We start from the raw sequence: 12,201 nt of genomic DNA, 5'->3' as shown, positions 1-12,201 counted from the left end.
CTGGAGTGCATACGGCCCATTAGAGTTGTTCAAGGTTGAGCCCAAATGGCCAGATCTTTATATGCTCTCTTCACCACTCATTAAATGTGGGCTTTACCGGGAAGAGTATTTCTTGGATGAGGCAGCTCTCTGTAGCTGAGGCAAACCAGGAAGACACTGAGAGTTTGGAACCTGTATCTCTGACTCAGTGTCTCTGTCATCACTAGAACACTTTGGGTCACCTAATGGTTTTTGACAGCACATCACCTTTGTGTCTTAGTTTAATATGCAGCCCTTTATGAAATCAGGTATTTTGTTCATTTTGGATATTTTATCCCAAGTATTCATTGTGTAATATTAGGACACTTTTTCTGCTCATTCTGCAATGATTGCTTTTGTGATCTCTCCAATGTCATTGACTATTTTATTACAAAGAGATCTTTAAAACACCCATTTATGACACTAACACTTTGCAATTGTGAGGGTCACATCTCCAGAAATAAATACTCAATCTGTGTATAAAGGTAAGCAGAAAATAAATGTAAAAAAATCGATTCTATAGAGGAGTTCCTATGAATGTCTTAAACTAGAATTGACTGAGGGTCTTTCAGGCCAGGTTTTCCCAAATTACTCTTGGATTTTCAAGGTAAAGAAATCGAAAAACTTTGTAAAGACTTGTATGTAAGATGATTCTCTATTTTCTAAACAGTGAATTTTGGGGAAAAATACCTTATCTCATATTTAGATACATGTGTTATTTAAGTCTACATAAAAAGGAGACAGATCTGTTAACAGTAGTTGAAGCAAACCTTACTCTGTATACCAAAGTCAATTCCTCGCAGGCCCAAACAGCAAAACGACTTTTCTTCATAGCAACACATCTTGAGAAAATCCTCCATTCTCTGTCTCATCTTGATTTCATTTTCTACATACAGCTCCTCTTGAAAACACAAGCACCTCACGGAAAAAGGGACAGACTTTTAATTTAAAGCACAAATGTTAGTATTCCATAACACACGGGCTCAAGAATCCAATTTCATATTTTATAACTTGCTTTTAGAAAATGTGGCCTGCCCACCTCTCTTCTGGGGTTGGTTTCCTCATCCAGGACATTCAAGTTGTCTTCTCCAATCAAGAAACACTAATGAGAGTGCCTGGAGGTACTCTTGCCTTTAGCACAGGTCTCTGAAGCCCACATATCGTGCATTCGCATTCTGGTGGAATTTATGGATATTTCTGCCACCTCATTCTGCCACCTCACAATTTGTCAAGACCTCAGAAATGGATGAATATAGATTTGAGAAATGCACTGTAGAGTCGACATGTTCCTGATTAGTCAGTTTTATTTAAAAAAAAGTTTAACATGAAAAACTTTGAAGCAGCTCTTTACTTTTTAAAGCTTTCTGTGAATAGAGATCATATTTTTTGTTATGTTTAATTCCTGCTCTTTCCTCAACTTCCCTCTGCTTGCTATTACTAAAACCTTGAAAAGTAGCCTCACAAAAAGGAATAGGTAAGGTGGTCTGACTTTATTCTATGGTCTGCCAAGCTGGCCTGAGGTTATGTGGACCAATACATGGCATGATTTGGGGTTACTACTATATGGCCTTCTTTCTACCTGACTTCCCTTCTACTTAAATTTTCCCCATAACATCTTTTGATTTAAAAATATCAAAATCCCCAGTGATTATTACAAAATAACAGCAGCAACACAAAGACCATCAGCTATTACTTATTGGCTATATATTACATATCAGGGTACATTTAAGTGCTTTACCTAAACTATCTCCTTGTGAGGTCAACACTATGATGAACTCCATTTCCCACACAAGAAAACTGAGGCTTAAAGAAGGAACTTCATAGACAAAGTTATTTAAGTGGTGAGCTTGGTGAAAATCCATGCTCTTAACTCTTTGCTTTATCATCCCATTCTCAGAGCTAAAATGCACCCAGTAGATTCTCTAACCCAATCGCCTCATTTTTAGGACATAAGCCCAGAGAGGTTACAGTGACTTATTTGAGGTTACACAATAGCTGACTGAGGATCATAGGCTGGACCCTTCCCATTTAAATCTGATAGTCCATGTACAACATGATATTGCATCCAACATGCTTAGGATTCTGGAAGATAAGGGGCTCATCACACACACTGGCTATTGACAAAAAGAAAACCGACTTGAAATTTCAGTAGTGTTATGTACAGGCACACACTTAGCAGGGGGAATGTTAGTGAATGTTTAGTTCCAGTTACTTTTCAGCTTCTTTTAGTTCATTTTCATCATGCTAAGTTGGCAACCTTCAGCTTATATGAAGTGCTCTCATTGATTTAGTGTCTAACTGAGTAGATATTTGGATAAGGCTCAGGAGAAAATCCCTTGTGCTCATCTCATCTTCCAGGACTTTGCTCTAAGTTCACTCATCACGCTTGTTTGGTAAGTGAGACCAACAGAGTCACCAGGATATATTTTGAGATATTTCGCATGTGAGATCTTAATACTAGTTTTATTCAGGGATACATAGAACATTTTCTCCCTTTAAGCTTCACTTCTACACGCGATTATCTATCTACCTATCTCTGTAATTACATTTTTATTTTTGTAATGATCAGATTAAAAAGATAGTCATACACCAAATCGAGCACGATAAAATAACTGCTTGTTTTGTAGAGCTAACAGCTGTCTTTCTATACTCCAATTCCACTATGTTTTTGTTAGGCTTTTGCTACAACATTTCCTTGAGCCTGATGCAGAATTTCAGAGCCACTTCTGAGGTTGATTACCAAACCTACACATTAATAAAATTAACAGGGACAGTGACTCCATGCAGTGGTGGCACAAGAGAGGCAAGTGGACAAAGTATGCCACAGATTTTGATCTACAAAACTCTTCTAGCACATTGCCTGGCTGGAGTTTCAATTCTTATTTGCCATGGTAGGAACACGTACTATTTTTCATGGATGAAAACAAATGATTGTGTTGAAGAATAATTTGCCATTTCTTCTAGTGGAGTTTGACAGAACTATTCAAAGTCACGTGATCGATGAATTATTTATAAACTACAGCACTAGCGTCTTGTAGAAATGCTATTGTTAAGGGTCTGTCAGACTTCCCAATAGATCCTGGTTTTTTTTTTTCTTCCTGAGCGTAGATCACTTGCTCATTTTAAATTGTAACAAGTGGAAACTTCGTGAAGAGAATGACATTTCATAACAAAAATGACCAATGGCTCAGTTGACAGCAAAGAAAATTGCCCTCTCCCAGTCACGTTTAAATCTCCAGGGACAAAAAAATTTGGATGTAAGGGAGTTAGAATAAGTATACATTTTTTTCATAGTAAAACCAAGATGGTTTATTATCAAGGAGAATGATACAATATGTTTTTACATAAGATTTAAAGTAAGATGAATATATGAATGAAGTTCTGGCATGCTAATGGTTTTATCAGCTCATTCTCACACTATTTTCCACATTTATGGGGGTCATTTCTCTTGTCAGAGCCAGACCTACCCCCTAAATTCTCTCAAGGCAGCATTTCCTAACATCTCAGGAGGTTCTTGAACTTGAGTGAAGAACGAATCTTCATTTTCAGTAGCTTTTGACTGAAATTAAGCATTTTCTTCAATCATGCCTAAATATAGAAAACCACGGTGCTATAGGCAGAATCTGTGACTTGTTACCAATAAAAATCATAGAAAATTTTATACATTACAGATGTATCTTGAAATAATATTTATGCCGATCATGTGTTTGAAAGTTTGGTAGATTAACTGCTAGATTCTGTTATTTAGTGGGTTCATAAAGAGACATATATATTCCCAAATGGCAGTTTTCTTTTAGCCTTTTGTTATGCTAAAAGAAAAATCCTATGCATTTTTTGTACACTTGAAAATATTTTCCTGGGGAGGGTCAGATGCCGAAGGCACATGAAATGTTTAAACTCATCTTACTGGTTTCCCTGCTTTCACCTGCACTTTCTGTAGTGTATTCTCCATGCAACGATCTCAGTAATTCTCGCCAAAGATTAGTTGTATGTATATGTATATATACATATAGGTGTATATATATGTCTATTAGATATATATCTAGTCATGACTCTCTGTGTCTGCCCTCCAATGGCTTCCCAACAAAGAACAAAATCTAGAGTCCTTGCCATGATCTGTACAAGACCCTACACGACCCGCCCCCACCTTCCCCATCTTCTCAGACCCATCTGCTACCTCTCCCCTCATTCATCCCCCCACTTGGGACCTCCACACGGACCTCTTTGCTCTTCCTTTGCACTTGCTCTTCCCTCTGGCTGGAAACCTTGACCCTGGTTATCCTCATGGCTCGCTCCCTACTTGTTCAGGTCTCTGCTCAAATGTCACCTTATCAAAAGGACCTTCCCTATCTCATTTAAAAGAGCACACCCGACCTCACCACTCTCTTTGCCTCAACTTGTGGATTTCCCTCATTGTTCTTATTTCCACCAATATATTATATACTCTTCATCTCCTCCACTGGACGCCATGAACTCTAGTTTGTGTCGAAATAATGAACAGGGAAATAGTGTACAGGAAAATGAACAGGTAAGCAATGTTCAGGGAAGATACAGCCATGGGATGCCCAAGGGCCAAGCCAAAGAGTTTCAAGGCCACTCACTATTTCTCCAGAGTCTCCTCCTGCCAGGGGGAAATTAAGGTGCGTGGTTTGACGATAGGCCAGGTGATTTTACCTCGGTCTTCAAGAAAGGGAATTCTGGGAAGTCTGAGTACAATCAGCATGTGGCCTGGAAGAATGAGCCTGAGGTTATTGAACTGAGGCTAGTTTATAACCTCTCAAAGGTCCAACTTTCTCAACTGCAAAATGGAGATACTAATACTACCTAATCCCCAGGGTAGTGCAAGGGTAAAATGAGATAAAGCAGGTAAGGAGTTTATCCCAGTGCCTAGCGTGTGGTAAGTGCTCAGTAAAGATTAGTTGTCACTTTTATTGTTGTTTTCATTATAGAAATGAATCATCTATCTACACTGCTATGAGCCTTCAATTAGGGCTTTCTCACTAGGGAGCCCACAAAAGCTTTCAAGGGGTTGTGAGCCCCCTGAAATTCAATGCCAAATACTTTTGGCATAAGTCTATCTAGATTTTTCTGGAAAAGAGAGTCTGTTGAACTCCTCCTCTATTGTATCTCCTTCTTACCTCCAGAAAGGTCCAGCGGCAAGGTGAAGACTTAGGGGTTGTAAAGAATGGCATGGCAGGTGGTACACAAAGCTGTTGGCTCAACAAAGCAGATGATCCTCAATTTAACTAGAAGACTAAGGGAAAACACTTGTCTTCAGTGGAACAAATATATTCTGGGATAGAAGGCTAAACATTCATGAACTTTAGAGAGACACACCAGAGTCCCAGGACATTTCCTACTGTGGCGAACAATGATCCCGTATCCCCAGAGAACAGAGGATCACTCGTTTGCTAATTGGTGGTGATGATAGGTACAAGTTAGTATAAAAGTCTGAGAAGGAAAAATAATGCTTAAATTTTAGTGTATATCAAAATTATCTGTGATGTGTTTTAAAATCCCCAGAGATTCTGATTCAGTGGGTGAGCAGTGAGAGCCAAGAATTTGCATTTGTAAATAGCAGCTTAAGGAATTCGGATACAGGTGGTCCAAGGCTCACTCTAAAAAAGATGGGTTGGAAGGGAAGAGATTAAAAAGTAGGCCTCACAGCAAATTTCACTTCAGCTCACCAGGGTCAAAGAGCATAGGATTCAGGGCCTACTCTTTAGGAAGCAATAAAGAGATGCATTTGCATGGAGTATCTTTTGTAGCTAAAGTGTTGGAGACCTGTGCAGTGATGGGAGGCTAGTTGAGGCTTAGAAATCCTTACCATGTCCTCCTTGGAGACCCAGCTCATGTCTACTGCATTTTCTATGGTTCATTCATAGTCCTTTTTACCCTGGAACACCTTTTGCTCTGTCCAGCAATCCCCAGGTAAGTTCTGAGTTGTGTCCTGGAACCCTAGATTTGCAAGGAAGACCTAGTATGCAAATGTTATCAAAGAAACAAAACAAAGTGTGGTAGATTATTATTCAGCCAAAAAAAAAAAAAAAAAAATCACTTTCTTTCATTACTCCCTGAGTAGCAGTGTAAAAAAAATCACTTTCTTTCACATCTATTTCCCAGCCTTGTGAATATTGGGCTTGACCAAGTTACTTGCTTTGGCTCATGGGTGGTGGGAAGAAGTGACAGTGTGTAAATTCCAAGCTTATACTGTAAAGCTCATTGTATGTTTCTACTCATCCCTCTGTGTGTTGGTTTTCTGTGGTTGCTGTAACAAATTAATGCAAACTTGATGGTCCAAGGCTCACTCTAAAAAAGATGAGTTGAAGTGGCAGAAATTCTTTCACTGTGCTAGAGACCAAAAGTCCAAAATCAAGGTGTCAGCAGGGCTGCTCTCCCTCTGAAATCTCTAAGGAAGAATCGACTCTTCCAGCTTGTGGTTGTCTAACTCCAATCTCTGTCTCCGTCTTCACATGGTCTTTTCCCTTGTATCATCTTCTCTTCTCTATCTTACAAGAAGTTAGGTCAGTGGATTTAGGTCCCACCTGGATTACAAATGATGATCTCATCTTGAGATCCTGAACTTAATTACATTTGCAAAGACCCTGTCCTAGTCTGCTTGAGATGCTATAATACAATACCATAAACTGGGTGTCTTAAACAACAAGCATTTATTTCTCACAGTTTTGGAGGCTGGGAAGTCCAAGATTAAGGTACTGGCAGATTTTGTATCTGGTGAGGGCTCTCTTCTTGGTTTACAGATGGCTGCCTTCTATCTGTATCCTCACAAGGTAGACAGAGAGAAGGCTCTTGTCTCTTCCTCTTCTTTTAAGGGCACTTATTCCATCATAGGGTCTCCACATTCATCAAAATCTAGTTACGTTCCAAAGCCCCCACCCCCCAAATACCATCACATTGGGAGTTAGGGCTTCAATGTTTAAATTTTGGGGAGACACAAGCAGTCCACAGCAGACCCTTTTCCCAAATAAGATCACATTCACAGGTTCAAGGAGTTAGGACATGGACATATCATTTTGAGGTCGCTATTCAACTCACTCCACTCTTGGAGCTTCCGACTTCTACAGTGAGAAGAACATGTCCCAGTTCTTCAGTCTGGGCCTCAGCAGACTTGAACTCAACCCACAGTCTGAAGCAGAGCTCACCTGCTGATCTGCCAGACTTGAGCAAGAGATAATTGCTGATTACCGTGTGTCCCTGAGACTTCGTGATAGCTTATTATGTAGCAAAATCTGACTAATACACAGGTATGAAGAACAGACTCACTTATTCCCCTCCTGGCAACAGGAAATTTGTAAACTGTCATAGACACAGCAACAGTAACAAGCGACTTTGTGTTACAGAAGTTATTAGGGAGGCTGGTTCTGAGTTCTTGTACCAGATAATTTACCCCTACATTGGCCTGAGAACATTCATTCTGCCTTAAGACTCATGTACAATGATATGACTGCCAATTTGGGGGGGGGGGAGAAAGGAAGTGCTTTTAGCACTCCTTATTTGCTCCTCAATAAAGCAACCCGCAGTTGCAAATGGTGATAAGACTCCCTTGGATAATTTGCATTTTTCTTTACAGAGAGAGATTGGCCTTTTGAAATCTGATGAAATGTATCTTGCTATGGAACACTTTTAGCTGAATATATACCAGCCTTGGATCAGCCATAAAAAAGGAGTTACTAGTCAGATTAGGGAGGGTAATGCATGTGCCTGTGAAAAGTGGGTTTGCCACCTAGCAAACAGAAGGCCACGTATGGGAACGGTGGAGGTGCTTGGCAGTGGAACAAAATCATAGCCTCACTCACAAGCCATCGTCCTCATCCATGTACTGAATTAAATAAGACATTTAGTCATTTCCACAGCAACCTGTATAAATGGCTGCTGCAGAGTCTGTGAATTGAAAGAAGGTGCCATATTTTGTTCAACTTTATGTCCCCAATACCTGGCATCAAGCCCGATGCTAAGTATATGCTCAATTAAGTGTTTGTTATATGGGCACATAGGAACCAGAGTGATTCTCTTAAAATGTAAGACGGATCATGCCATTACTCTCCTCAAAGCCTTTTAGGGACTCAACTCTCACCCAGAGATAAACACAAAGTCCTTTTGATGCCTTCAAAGCTATATATGGTCTGACCCTGAGCTTTTACTCTAACCTCGTCTACCCAATTTTACTCCACAACTCACTCTTCCCTTGTTTCTCAAAATCCCCAAGCATGCTCTGCTCAGGACCTTTGCACTTCCCAAGCCCTCTGCCTTATGCTCTTCCCCTAGATGTCTGCACTCCCCATGCATACCCTGCTGGTCTTTACTCAAATGTTTCCTTCTCCATTTGGCCTTCTAACCACAATGTATAAAATTGCAACTTTCATCCTCACTCGCCAACACTTCCTGCTTCCACTCACCACTTTACTCATTTAACTTTTTTCTTCATTCTTACCCCAGTCTAACAATGGGTACTGATATATTTATCTCTCTCTCTAGCCAGGCTGTAAACTCCCACAAAGGAAGAGATTTTTATATTTTTTGTTTATTGCTATATCTTAAAACAGTGCCTGGCACTGAGTAGTCACACAATAAATATTTGTTAAATGAGTGAGAATGGCAGTTTATGCCACACATTGGGTGATTCCATGAGCAAAGAAATGCACCTTGATAATGAATGCTGTTGCCACAGCTTGGGACCAGGACTGTCTCTGCAAAACTCACTTGAAAGGAATGCTATTCTTGAGACAGGTGGAAGTAGGAAATAATTCTTCAAGTTTGTGATGATCTAAACTTGACAGCTGAAATAATAAATTAACATGTTGTAAATGTGCAGTGCAGAGGTAGCCAGTGTATTTTAGCTCAGTATTACAAATCAGTCCACAAGTTTGTACTGGTCAGTAGGAATAGCCAGATGAGTGTTGTGATTTATTAAACATATCTGCCTAATTAAGATGAAATAGTTGATGCATTATTATTTTTCTGTCTGCTGCTTGAGTCTTAGAAGGAAAAAATTACAGTGAGAAATAATCCCTTCAGATTCTGTTAAATTGCCTTGGGAAGGGACTTGTGAAAACCTGGTTCTTTTCTGATGAAGAGAAGTAGGGAGAGATACCATAGAATTCTGAGCTCTGGAACAAATTGTGGTTGTATCTTTGCCATTATAACCAGCCATTAGAATAAAGCACTAAGAACCAATGATACCCCTTTGGCTCTCCCTGGGATGGAAAATATGGGGGCCCTCATCAATGGTTCAGAAGGCACCATTAACACAGCATTTACCATAAGTCAAATCAATCCCTAGAGGAAGGAACCCTAGAGCCTTGTCTACCTTGAGTGTGTTCTTTCTTGGGGTCAGGGGTAGGAGAAGGGAAGAGAGGGCTGAGCTATTGGTTTCATCTTTATCTTTCCCTTTTGTATGCACATCCATTCATCCCATGAACAGGTTTTCTTAAATATTGGAATAAAAGAATGCTGAAATCTGGATAGAATAAAGAGAATTCAAATACACTGTAAATCAAAGTAATTTAAAAATAATCCAAATGAGAGTATATGAAATGATTAGAGATGTCGCATGCAAAAAGAAATCCCAACCTATCAAATCCTGGAGCATAGATAGGAGGTTATCTTGGAAGCCAGGGGAGTGAAGAAGCTTAGATTTATTGACTATTGGCAACCGTATGGGCAAGGTGAATTATGTACACTAATATAATTCTCATCACAACCTTATTAAGCAGGTCATATTATTCCACTTTATTGATAAGCATCAGAGGGTTTATATAACTTGACTAAGTTATTATAATCTTATTTTTTTTACATATCAGGAAATAGTTTCAGAGAAGATAGACAACTTGTTCCAAGTCAGAGACTTGGAAGTGGCAGAACCGTGATGTGCACCTGGTTCTTTCTCTTCCCAGATCCTTTCACTTATCCCCATCACTTCACTGGCAGCATGAGAGAATTGAACTGATAGCACCTCAGAGAAATAATTACACAGAAAATAGCCCATTGTAAAATGCATTAACTGAAAATGGCATTATTGGAAAGCTCAAAGTTTCAAAAATGATTCTGGATATATTCACTTCTTAACCACATCTTTGGCTATGTGTCATATTTTATTTGACTCTCCAGCCAAATACTATTCCTCATGAGTTTCCCCATTTTCATGCCTTTGCATGGCACTATTTCTCTCACACAGGATGCTTCCATTCTCACATACGAATATTGCATATTTTCTAAGACCTAGACAAAATGCCTCCTTTCTTTGAAACCATCCTGTATTTACTTAGGAACTTTATACACCACATTGGGAACAAAGTTTGTTTCTGATTTATTTCTGTGTTGCACAGCATACATCGAGAGCATGATTATACAATAGATGTAGAAAAATAGATTAGTGTTGTACTCCATGAGAACTAGGAGACAGATCTGCTTTTGAGGACATTGCCAAATATCCCATATTAATGCCTTGGAGAGCACCCATGCTTACTAAGAACGTGGCCTGATGTGGGCCACTGGCCTCATCCCTTAGCAACATCTGTGTATGACCTTCTAAAAACTCTCTCGCTTGCTGAATAGGCACAAGTAAAATATAGAGGATGATTTACAAAGCTGGGATTTTTTACCTATTGCAAAACTTCACATGCATTGAGCAATTTTTTGGTTGTCATGGCTTGCATTAACACATGATATGGAATTTAGAGAAATGCTCTTCTATCTAGAAGCAGATGAGGCAACTTTGTAGAAGGGAATAAGACAGGTGTAGTAGTCAGAAGACCTGGGTTATAGTCCTCGATAAAATACTCTGGGCAAGTCACTTAATCTCACTAAGTCTTAATTTCCTCATCTGTAAATAAAATCAATTGTATTCCCTCTGCCTACTTTGGAGGGTAATTTTTTATTGCCACAATTATATAATGACATATATGCCTGATCACTGTATAAGCATAGTTTTAAAACATTTTCTTTTCTAAGTAACAAAAACCCATAGATTTTGTTAAAACAGTCTTAATCCTATAAACACCAGTATTTACTGATGAATCAACCCATCAGAAAGCTGGGATTATGTGGGCAGATACTTAAACTGATCATAAAAGTCATTGTTTTATTTCTGAAGTTGCCCATGAGATTAAAATTCACAAAAGTTTTTTTTTTTTAGGATTTAAATATCTCACAGGTGAGTTGAGAGCAAAAACAACTCCATGTTCAATGTAGTTACTGCTCCTCAGGGTTCCAAGTCAGCATTTAAGACCTTGTCTTGAAAACCTTAATAGAAGATGAAACAATGCTAATTAGGATAAGGGGAATTTATGTATCTAAGAGGAGGGATCCTTTAGGTGTATGTGTGTAGGGGGGAGATGCTTCCTTGGGCAGCTCTTCATTCTGATGGGAATGGAAAAAATACATTGGGAAAGTGATAAAGTTTTGATAGTCTATGAAAATATATTTAAAATGCACTATTTTCCCCTCTGCTTGGGGAACAGAGTTAATGCTATTCCGAGGACTAAGAAGGATTTCTCAGAGATTTGAAATCAACAAATACTCCTCTCTACCCTCATTGTCACGGTTAAGTCTTCCTTTCCGTAACACTCACTCCTCTGCAATGCCCTTTGGGAATCATTTTCCCAATTTTAAGACTGCCTGCATGGGGACAGCCCTGCATTTCACACAGAAATCCTCACTCCTCTTCATCTCCTCTTTGTTGCTCCTCTCAAGAAAACACCAATTTTATAGGTCAGATTCTAGGATACTTTGGGAAGAATTTACTAGTGGATGGAGTCACTGCAAATTAAAAGGTTATCAATATGATATTGAAGTATAGTATTGAAAGTCTTAAAGTTCAATGTTTGAATGAACTAAAGAAGATTCTAAGCCTACATTTCTTCCCTTAATATGCATCTCAGGTCTACAAAACTAGATCCCTTTTAATAACCAGACAATGGCATAGTAAATTTTCTTGTTTTTCTTTCCCTCCCAGATTACGGAGTTTGGTTTTCCCCTTGGCTCCTACCCTCAGCTCCGAGATCCAGCTGAAGCCCACTGTATGCAAGGCTATGGGTATGAAAGGGGGATACAAATATTTTTTTCTTGTCTATAAGTTTACTCTTTTGAAGTTTTATGATTGGGTACCAAAGAGTTTATTCTTATGTCTTTGAGATATTAAATGCTTAGCTTTCTCAGTTCTTC

Source organism: Cynocephalus volans, chromosome 11 (genome assembly GCF_027409185.1).
Source record: "Cynocephalus volans isolate mCynVol1 chromosome 11, mCynVol1.pri, whole genome shotgun sequence".
In the NCBI taxonomy this organism is placed as follows: Eukaryota; Metazoa; Chordata; class Mammalia; order Dermoptera; family Cynocephalidae; genus Cynocephalus; species Cynocephalus volans.
The sequence above is the reverse complement of the archived record's forward strand: the minus strand, read 5'-3'. Positions refer to the sequence as shown.